Below are 12,295 nucleotides of genomic sequence, written 5' to 3'. Positions count from 1 at the left end.
AGGGCCTTGCACATGCTACGCAAGAGCTCTGCCAGTGAAGCCATGCCCCCTAGCTATGATTACCCAATACTTAGAATTGAGTTAGGTGACAGAGATAACGACCTTTATGGTTTAACTGGGGTTCCAAATATGTAGGATACTCATTATCTTACCCATGTAATTGTAACTCCTCTGTACAGTATTTTCACAATAAAAATTAAAATTAAAAAAATATGTAGGATAAACACCTGACACCACACAAGAACATTTGGGAGCACAGGAGCCATTGTGCAAGAGAAGTACCGAGGACAGTCTTGCAGGGAAACAGAAGACTTCCTAGAGGAAGTGGCATCTCATCCAAGTCATAAACATTAAAAGGGGACTTTCTGCTGGGTGCCAGTGGCTCACGCCTGTAATCATAGCTACTCAGGAGGCTAAGATCTGAGGATTGTGGTTCAAAGCCAGCCTGGGCAGGAAAATGTATGAGCCTCTTATCTCCAATAAACCACCAGAAAACCAGAAGTGGTGCTGTGGCTCAACTGGTAGAGCGCTCACCTTGAGCTGAAGAGCTCAGGGACAGCACCCAGGCCCAGAGTTCAAGCCCCACGACTGACCAAAAAATAAAGAAAGAAAGAAAAGAAAAAGAAAAAGAAAAGGGGACTTTCTTTTTTATGGTTTTTATTGTAAAAATAAGTGTACAGAGGCGTTACAGTTACATAAGTAAGGTAATGAGTACATTTCCTATCGAGTGTTGGCACCTCCTTTGCTTTTCCCCTACCATCCTTTCCCTCCCCATCTCCCCAACTCCTTTCTCCCCCCCCCCCCCCACAGTTGTAAAGTTCATTTTCAACAAAGCGTCTTGTACATCTCATTGTTACAGTGGATAAACCTGCATCCTTATTTCAGCATTTTGTTACTTCCCTTCCAAAAGGGGACTTTCTTGCACAGCAAATCATGGGGCAAAGGATGAAAGGCATTGGAGAGCCTGAGAATACAGTAAAATGAAAGAAGTATATAAGATTTTATCTGAGAGTGTTTATTAAGATATAATTCACCTGTAATAAAAATGAATCATTCTTAATACACAGTTCAATGAGTTCTGACAAATGTATAGAATGAAATAGCCACTACCATAATCAAAATATAGAAAAATTCCATCATGCTCAATTTCCTCCTTGTGGCCAATCTCTTCACCTGATTCAGCCCTGACAACCAACCATGAATCTGTTTTCTGTTCCTGTGATGTATGTTTTCTACAGTGGTATATAAATAGAATCACAACTGTGTGTACTCTTGGGAGTCTAGCTTCTCTCACTAAGCATTATACATATGAAATTCACCCATGCTGCTCTGAGGAGGTACATGAGAGTTTTAACCCATTCAATTTAAGGCTATTGGCATTTTGCATTTTTACCAATAATCTGGTCTGGAAATCCTAGGTTGCTATTAATTGCTGAGAAGAATTGCAGAGGAGTTTCTGGAATCGTAACTGCTTATATGCATGGCAGTTTACTTCCTATTTCTAACTTGCCATCTGGATTCACACAATTAGCAAAGCTCAATCAATCGTCACCTGTAAAGAGAAAGACCTAATATGTCACTGTCATCTTCTGTGTGTGATCCTCAGGAGGCCTGTGTAGTACAATCCTGGCTGTGACCTTGGGGTGGGGTCCTGCACACTGATGTTCATTAACATCAGTCCCTTGGATGGGGGAGCATGATCACTTGTACCCAAAGACACCTAAAGACACAGAAGTTCTTCCCATTCTCCAGCTGAATGAGCATGAGTTGCCAGGTTTTACACTATCACCTCATCAATGTACAAATTTCTAATTTGTTTACCATCAGCCAGTTAAGAAACCAAAACTATAACCTGTACAAATTTTGAGGGAATACACATTGGTAAATAAAATGAAACCCATTTTAAGAGAGATTGCTTACTCCTAGCTGATTCATTGGAGTCATCTGGGGAGTTTTAAAAGCTACTGATGCCTGATTTCCACTATCCGAAATTCATTAATTGGTTTCACTGTGTCCTGAGTAATGGGAATTAAAAAAAAAAAAACCTCCCCAGAGTGCTTCTCATATGTGGCCAGGGTTGAGAACTCCAAATTAAAGAAATTCAGCAACCCGAGGGAGGAGAGCAGATGACTTACTAAAATAGCACTAATGGAAGAGACACATGAACTTAAAGGAAAAACAAATGAGGACTCCCAAAGGGCATTTAATTTAACACAGTACAAAAGGTTTTCTAGAACCAGGACACTTAATTCTGAAAATACAATTTCAATAGATTAACTGAGAAGAGAATATTTTTTGTGAGAAACAAATTACTATTTTGGAAGATCAAGTAGAAGAGTTATTTTACAAAATGATGTGAAATTCATGAGGAATTAAGAGACTCAGAGAACAGATCTAGGGTATCTGAATGTTAATAGTAAAAGTTTACTTAAGGGAGAAAAGGGAACAGATGGAGAAGTAATAACTAACGAAATCAAAAAGAAAAATTGTCTTAGCAGAAAAAAGTTTTGAGTATTTAGATTAAAAAAAACATGAGGGATAGGGTAACAATATTTGACAAGAAATGTACTCATTACCTTATATATGTAACTGTAACCCCACTGTACATCACCTTCACAATAAAATTACATTGAAAAAAACCCAAACCCAAGTAAAATTTAATTTTAGATACATGTATGTAGGTATATGTGTTTATATAACTAATTATATACATATATACTACACATATACATATATGCGTATATATGTGTAAATATGTATACATATATTTACATATGTGCATATATGTTTTTACATATGTGTACATACACATAGACATATATAGAAGACATATATAATGACATATATATGTAAAGATATATATAGACATATATATATATATATGCCTTTCAAAAACTAGACCCTAGTAACATTTACTGATGAAATTCCTGAATTCCATTTATGGAAAAGAAAGTATTATATACATACAGAAAAAACTGATGGATTGCTTATAATGGAAAATGGATAGATTAGCAGCAGATACCTTTACTATAATACTGGTTGTAAGACTGAGGAAAATGTTTAAAGATGATTGAATGAGAACAGTATTCCAAGAATCCTATGCCCAGCCACAGTATCAATCACCTGTCAAGGTAGAAGAAAGTTATTTTTAGACATCAGAGATGCAGAAAGTTTATAGAAAATATAGATGATTCTTACGTTATACTGCTCCAGACCACAGAAAAAGAGCACAAACTTCAAATCCAATCACTAAAACTAATTAAATCATATAGGAAAACCTGCATAGAAGATATACAAAAAGAAACAAAAATAACAACAATAAACTGAATATATCATAGAGATATAAAAAGTATACAGAAACATTGGCAAGCTAAAGTCATTATTATATTAAAAACATACTATACTAGGGAAAGTTTTTGAAAGGAATGCAGATACTTCAATACCCAGATGAATACATTTTTGATAAGCTCATGTCCTATGGAATTTTAGCACTATAAATCATAATCTAAAAATAATTTTTGTAAATACAGCCAAAGCTGATGCTAATATTTATATATAGAAAGGCAAATGAACTAGAGCAGCAGAGGCAATTTTTAAAGAAGCATGAAGTTAATTACCTAGCTTGGTTTTAAGATGTTCAGAAATGTTTTCATTATACATTTTTCTATATTAAATGTTTTTCTATATTTGCTGTACAATGGTGGGAGGATCCACTGTGACATTTCCATGCATGCATACAATGTGTCCCAGGAAAACATGCCCCTTCCATCACTCTCCCTCTTCCCCTCACCCACAATTATTATTCACCAAGCTTCACTGTTCTGTTTTCATTCATATACATAAAGCACTTCTATCATATTCATATCTATTTTTATTCACCTGACACAGATAGCTCACTTCCCCCCACCTAGTAACCACTCCCAACAGAGACTCTTTTACTTTTCTGTACTTTTTTTGTACAAATGGGCTTCACAGTGATATTTGGGGATTTGGATTGTTGTTGTTTTGTTTTGAGGAAGGTCCTGTTGATGTAGTCCAGGCTGATTTTGAACACACAATCCTGCTTTATCTCAAGTATGGGATTTTAAGTGTTCATCACCACACCTAATTAAGACTTACTTACAATAAAGCTATGGTAATTAAGATAGGAAAATAGAATGAGAGTCCAAAAATAGATGGACACATATATGACCAACTGGTCCTTTAAGAAAGGTGCAAAAGGAATTCAAAAGAAGGAAAGATGTTCTTTTCAAAAGATATTTTGTTTTCCTTTCGTCTTGTTTGTTGTATCTGGGAGGGTAAGGGGGACCAAGAAAAGGTGGAATAAGGGTGAACAAATACAACAGTGGTACTCAATAGACACTCTGTGGTAAATGAACTGTACATCTTGTAGGTGGAGATGGGAGGGAAAAACTGGGAAAGAGTGAGAGAATGGGAGATATGGGTCAAAAAGCATTGTGCTCATTACCCGATTCATGTAACTGTAACTCCTCTGAATGCCAACTCTACGATAACAATACATTTTTAAAGTTACAATTTGACATTCATATGCAAAGCAATGAACCTCACCCTGAACCACACTCATATACAGAAATTAACTTAACATGGACCATAATTCCAAATGCAATATGTAAATTAAAATCTTTTAGAAGAAATGATAGAAGATCTTCAAAACCTACAGTTAAGGAAGACACTCATAACATGGCACTAGTAGTTGAACATTTTTAAAAAGTAAGGAAAGTTGTCAATAATCATTCATAAAATAAATTTATTATAATGCGTAGCATTGTCATTTAGTCATTTGAAATGATTTCTTAATATGTTTGTAGTGACATAGAAAAGAGGATGTTCATTAGAAATTTGGGGGGATTTTTTCTTTTACAATTTTCATGCCCTCTTAGTCCAATCAGACTTAGAACTTTTATAAGAATCAAGTATGGAATTTTATAAACTGCCTTTTTAGTATTTGCTAAATGTGATTTCCACATTCACATCCCCTTTCCTTTACATGTTTTATGTCATAAACAATGAAAAATTATGAAATAGGAAAGGATTGTCTTATACCACTATTTTTCAGTATTGTTTTGGAGGTCTTCTCTTAAAGCTATAAAACAAAATAGTCAAGACTAATATTACAGAGGATGAGCCGAGGGCTGGAGGAGTACCTTAGTGACAGAGCGTTTACCTAGCCTGTGTGAGAGGATGAGCTTTGATCCCCAGCTATGCAAAAAGTAAATTTTGAAAAGGAAAGATAAAGAGGTAAAACTGATTTCACTTGGATTATTTTCTTCAATACTTAGAAAACAAAAGTATCAGGCACGATGGTTGGTGGCACATGGTGTTAATTCACCACTTAGCAGGATGAGATAGGAGGATCATGAGTTCAAGTCCAGCCTGTGCTACATAGGTATACGATGTCTCAAAATCAAAATCAACCTCCCCCAAAACTGCTGATAAGACTGCTAAAACTAACAACAGAAGTAAATATTGTGTTTATGTAAAATACAGTTTAATGATGGAGTTTTTAACAAGCTGAGTGAAGTACAAACATTTTTTTATTTTTTTATTTAAATGTGGACTTCAACAATATTCTTTTAGCTGTCTCCTTCCTGCACCTTTTATTCAGGCAACATCCAATCTTGTGTAGTTAGTAGCAAAATTGTACAGCAATAGATAATTGGTCCATCATTATATTTTAAAAGTTTCTATATGATCCTTACATAGTTTAAAATTTCATTTTAAATTACTATATTCTATACCACAAGGTTTATGTATCATAATGTAATAAAACATTCCTTCATTTGGGAATATTGAGCTTATGCTTAATGCCTGGCTATTCAAGGTAATCCTTCAGTAAACACCTTTAGAATATGACTTAAATTTTAGTTGTTTTCTCAGTATAAACCCCCTAAATACACTAAACACTTCAGTATTTCTTCAATGCCTTTTGCTTTCAAATTAATTTCTAAGGTGGTGCTAACTTGCACTGTTCTTAATTACACAGGTACTAGCTGAAAACTTATTTCCTATAATTCTCATTGGGCAGATTGCTGCGACTATATTGTCTTATTACTTTCATCTTGTTCTTATTATCTATATAAAGAAATGGGAGATGCTCAGCACCAATAAGGCTTCTAACTCTTGTGCCATGCCAGATACAAATCTTATTCATAAAAGGTCTAGGACATTGGCTGATAATTAAGGGGGCAAAGGGGAGGTCTGGGTATTTTATTACATCCCGAACACAAGAGATTCATGGCTGAGGACCTTTTCCTTTGAGTTTAACCACATTCCATTTGACCAATGTCTAATAATCATTGAAGGATTACTTAGGACCAAATTAAGGAGCAGTATGTGGAGCAAGGGGTTAAGTGTACTTTTGAGGGACAAGGGAGGTATGAAAGTGACCTCTAAAAGACATGAAAAGTATGCAAGATAAGTCTCAGGCTAGTGCAAAATGGAGAAAGTAAGTTCACCTTGTTCTCCAGTAGGCAGAGGTCACCTAGATAGAATGTATGAAGCATCTGCTTCAAATTTCTTTCATTGATCTTTTTGTAGTAGGCTAACTGTTCTAAAAAGGTTTCATCATAGTATTTCACACATGCATATGCAGCATTTTAATTATATAGACCCCTTCATTTACTTCCACTGTCTCTTTCCCCACTATCCCCTATTATTCAACAGCTTTCAGCGAATTTTGTTCTATGACTTCTTTCTACAAATGCAATATATTTTGGTGTTGTTCACCCACCAAGCCCAAATCCCTAGTCCCACAATTACAGACATATATACCTATGTATGTTTATGTATATGAGAGAAAACATGGGGCCTCTGACCTTCTGAACCTAGCCTACTTTGCTTAAATGATGATCTCTTGTTTTATCCATTTCCCTGCATAATTTCATTCTTCTTTATGACTGAATAATGCCCATTGTGCATATGGGGAATCTGAACTGTTTCCATAGGTTGGCTATTGTAAAAAAAAAAAAAAACACAAGTGTGCAAGTGTCTTTATTGTATCTAGACTTACATTCATTCAGATTTATTCTGTCCAGGATAGACAAAATAATGGGAGGAGGGGGCAAATAAAGAGGGTGAGGGAGGATGAATAAGATAAAAAACCGTGCATGAAATGCAATGAAGCTCACTCAGATTGGTTGGTGCAGGGGGGAGAATGAGGGAGGGGGTAAATCTGACTAAGGTACCTTACATACATCTATGGACATGTCAAAATGAAGCCCCTTTGTACAACTAATTGATGCTAATAAAAAATTAAACATTTTAAAAGAGGTCATGATGGAATTACTTAGGAACTTTGAAAAGTAAACAGCAACAGGGCAGACTAGAGAATAAGACTGGACCTGAAGTGCCATTAGGCTGACAGAGACATTCTGTTTTCCTTCAGTATTTCCTAGCCTGAACTCAATGCAACCCAAAACCTGGATAGACACTAGCTCAGAACGGTCAGCTTCAGGAGAAGCTTTCAAGCCTAGCTTTTAGAATAGAAAAGGGGACTTCTAACTCTCCCAGAGAAAGAGTGTGTGTGTGGGGGGGGGGGGAATGTTCATCCCTCCTCTCCCCTTACTGCCAACTTTCTCCATTCTCTCATACTACAGCTTCCAAGCAACCTGGTTCTAATGGTGGCACAAGCCAAACAACAAGAAAGATTTACAGGAGCCTGGAGCTTTGAGGAAGAGACCTTTCCTCACCAGCTGGAGGAGCAGTAATCCTAAATGGGTAAGATGAGCCCTGCTGTTCATTTTCTTTCTCTCCTCCTTGCTGACTGACCCCAGATATGGGTACATTTAAGAGGAGAAGTGGCAGAGGATGATAATTAAAGCACCAAGTTTGTATTTTTTTCTGGAGACCTCAAAAGAGGATCCCTCAGGGAACCAGAAAATACTAAAGAGGTCACAGACAGTATGGAACTCAGAAAAGCAAACCCATAGGTTAATTATGACTGTTGAGTGCAGTCACAAATTGCCATGCGCAGTCTGACCCTATACAGCACACAACAGACATGGCACAATGATTGACTACCACTCAGAAACAAACAACACTATAAAAGTTTGAAAATGTGTCACAAAACCCAAAGACTAGTCAGAATTTGTAGCTTCAAAAGGTTGATTGCTTGGTACAAAATAAACATCAATATTATGATTAAAACAAATCCAGAGTTTCATAATGCAAATATTCCAAATGTCAGCATACGTTCCAAAACTCCTTGACATATGAAGAACCAAGAAAAATCACAATTCTTAGTGTAAATCAGTCTATGACAATACCAAAGCAACATACAATTTGGAGTTACATGACAAAAAACTTTTAGCACTTATTATAAAAATGTTCCACCAAGCTTGAGCATTCTTGAAGTAAGTAGGAAAACAAATCTCAGCAAAGAAATGGAAACTAAAAGAAGTACCAAATCTAGATTATGTAACTGAAAAATATAGTAACAAAAAGAGGTGTTTTTATGACTCATTGAATGGAATAAATAGCAAAATGGAAATGATAAAGGAGTCAGTGACCTTCAAAATGGAACAATAGAAATTAAACAAAATCAATGCTTGATAAGAAATGTACTCATTATCTTGCCCATGTAATTGTAACTCCTCTGTACAGCATTTTCACAATAAAAATAAATAAATAAATAAAAAGAAATTAAACAAAATATATCACAATTTCAAAAAAGAAATTATTATCCTTCTCTACAGTATCTTTACAATAAAAAATACATAACTAAAAATGAAATTATTAAGAACTGAACTAAACTACAAAGAAGAAATTGAATGAAAAGGAAGAGTGCCTCAAAGAGGGTGCATGAGGGTAGAAAGGCCACTGCAAAAAAAAATATTTGGACAAATAATGACTAAAAACATCCTAAATGTGATGGAAGACATGAATCCACACAGTCAACGGTTTTAATAATCTTGAAGTAGATCATAAAGGAAAGAAACATACTCAAGATACATTTCTAATCAATTTTTCAAAAGCCAGAAACAAAGAGGGCACCTTGAAGGAAGCAATAAAAAAGCAGCTCATCAGGGACTAAAAATCCTCAATAAGATTAGGTGCTCATTTCTCATGACAATTCATTGGAAACAGAAGATAGGAGAATGGTATATTCAAAATTCTGGGGGAGGCTGGGGGAGACTGAAGTCTACCAATTATTCTACATCCAGCAAATCTAGTTTTGAAAAGTGTAAGAAATTTAATATTCTTAAGATAAAATATGAGAGAAGTCATCCCAACAGACCTGCCCAAAAGGAAATACTAGAGAGAGTTTGCCAACAAAAGGACACTTAATAAGTTAAAGCCATACAAAGAAATAAGACCATTAGGTGATTACATGGATGAATATAAAACCCAATTATATTAATTTTTGGAAGACTATAAGTTTATCTTCACAGACAATATAAATATGTCACTTGTGATCATAACAATAGAAAGGGGGAGGAACAGCACTATATGAGCAGATTTATGTACTATTGAAGCTAAGTTTGTACAGATTCAAATTCATTTTTTATCAATTTAAAATCTCAATTGGAAATCTAACAAAATATCCTTTTTAACCTAAAATTTGTTTTTATTGGTGTACATTAATTGACACATAAGGGTTTTATTGTAACAATGTACTTTGGTCATATTCATTCTTTCATGGCTATTTCACTCATCTACTCCCATCAACCTGTCTAAAAGACCTTTTATTTTCTTATTATTATCTGTGAGTAGTTGTACAAAGGAGTTGCCATTTAACAAGGCAGCTTATGAATATATCTCAATCGATATTACCTCTTTGAACATTCTTACCTATCCCTCCCCTGCTTACCCTTTCCCTCACTTTTCTTTTTTTTTTTGCTTTTTTATATGTTTTTATTGTAAAAATACTGTACAGAGGGGTTACAGTTACATGAGCAAGGTAATGCATACATTTCCTATCAAGCATTGTTACCTCCTCCTTTGTTTTTCCCTTCCATCCCTTCCCTTCCACCTCCACAGCTATACTTCCTTCCCCCACCCCACCCCTACCTAAATTGTAAAGTTCGTTTTTCAACATAGTGTCTTGTGCATTTCATTGTTACATGAACCCATTGCAACAATGAGATGTACAAGAGGTTATGTCGAAAACGAACTTCACAACTCTGGCGGGTGGGGGCGGGGGGAGGTGGGGGAGGAGGTGGGGGAAGGAGATGGGAAGGGTTGGGAAAGGGAAACAAAGGAGGAGGCTACAATGCTTGATAAGAAATGTACTCATTACCTTGCTCATGTAATTGTAACCCCTCTGTACGGTATTTTCACAATAAAAAAAAATGGTGCAGGGCATTAGCATCAAAGACAGTGAAAACAGGGGTTCTACCATGGGGGAGGGACATACAAAGCAACAAAGAAATATAAATATGTTAGAAACAATCGCAAGAAAGAAAAAACATTTGAGTCCTTATCTTGGGGTTCATTTCACCTAACATCAACTTATCTGACCATTTCTGCTTGTCTCAGACATATACTAGTTATTGCAAATAAGGGAAACCATGGGACCTATGTTTCTTTGGGCCTGGCTTACTTCACTTAATATAATTTTTTCCAATTCTTTCCACTTCCTAACAAATGGGGCAATGTCATTCTTTCTGATGGAGGCATAGAGAATTCCATTGTGTGTGTGTGTGTGTGTGTGTGTGTGTGTGTGTGTGTGTGTGTATCACAGTTTCTTGACTTTTCTTAATTTATAGTATATACATTAGCTTATAAACTTATAAATAACACATGGGATGGTATACAAGTATATACAAATGTATTAACTGAAATATGATAAATTTAAGAAAATGGAAAACCTCCCATGCTCCTGGATTGGAAGCATTAACAACGTGAAAATGGTAATACTGCCAAAAGCTATTTACAAATTCAATGTACTACCAATTTAAATGCAAACAACATTCTTCAATGATACAGAAGAGGCAATCTAAAAATTCATATGGAGAAACAGAAGACCCCGAACAATGAAAACAATCCTTAACAGTAAGAACAATGTTGGGAAATATCAATACTAAACTTCAAACTCTGTTATAAAGTCATAGTTATAAAAACCGCTTGGTATTGGCACATGATCAGGCCTGAGGACCAATGGAATAGAATCGTAGACCCAGAAGTGAAACCACAGACCTATGACCACCTAATCTTTGATAAGGGAGCCAAAACACAGCATGGAATAAAGAACAGCCTCTTCAACAAATGGTGCTGGCAGAATTGGCCATACACATGCAGAAAACTTGTTAGCTCATATTCTTGGCGGTTGAAAGTTCAAGACTGGGGGTCTTACCTGTTTGACTTCACCAAGATGGCATCACCATGGTGGGAGCATTGCAGAAAATCAAGTGGTGACAAGATGGCAAATAAGTTTTTCTCTTTTATTAACAACTCACTCATGGGAACTAACAGAGGTCCTATAAGAACTGCAATAATCTCTTTAAAGGGCAGTGCCCATGACATAATTACCTTGCATATGACTCTAAAGTTTCTACCATTTCTCAACATTGCCACAGTTGAAATCAAGTTTTCAGCACATGAGCCTTTGTGAACTAAATTCATATGCAAAACAAAGCAGATGAGTAACAAGGACTTTCACCACCGCTATGCAATATTGTACTAAAAATTCTAGCCAGAGCAAGGGGCAAGAAAAATAAATAGCAGTCAAATTGGAAGTGTGTTTTTCTCTTATATATTTTGTTTACCAACAACATTTTAATTGCATTTGTATTCCATGTTAAAAAAGAAGAAGAAAAGAAATAGCAGGCCTCTAAATTGGAAAGGAAAAATATCCAACTATCTTCATTTATAGTACTTTTATGATCCTATGTATAAGATATCCTACAAGATATGTAAAACTTTAAGCTAATAAGTGAATTCAACAAAGTTACAGCATACAAGCTGATAGATAAAAATCAGTTCTACCTCTATACTATTCGAGACCAAGCCAATCCAGAAAACAATCTCATTCACAATTGCATTAAAAGAACAAAATTCTTAGGAATAAGTTTAACCAAAGATACTCAAGTCTTGTGCACTAAAACCTATAAATTATTGCTGAATGAATTAAAGATGTAAATAAACAACTACAGCTTGCATTCACAAATTAGAAGATTTAATATTGCTAAGATGGTGATACTCCCCAAAGCTAACCAGAAAGGTAATATCATCCCTATCGAAATTTCAACAAGCATTTTGCAAAACTGAAAAATCTGATCCTAAAACTGAGTAATTTCAAAAGACTCAGAATCTTAAAAAGAAAGAAAGAGAAAAG

This window comes from Dipodomys spectabilis, unplaced genomic scaffold (genome assembly GCF_019054845.1).
Source record: "Dipodomys spectabilis isolate Male_0828 unplaced genomic scaffold, ASM1905484v1 ptg000365l, whole genome shotgun sequence".
NCBI lineage: Eukaryota > Metazoa > Chordata > Mammalia > Rodentia > Heteromyidae > Dipodomys > Dipodomys spectabilis.
This window is presented reverse-complemented; position numbering follows the sequence as displayed.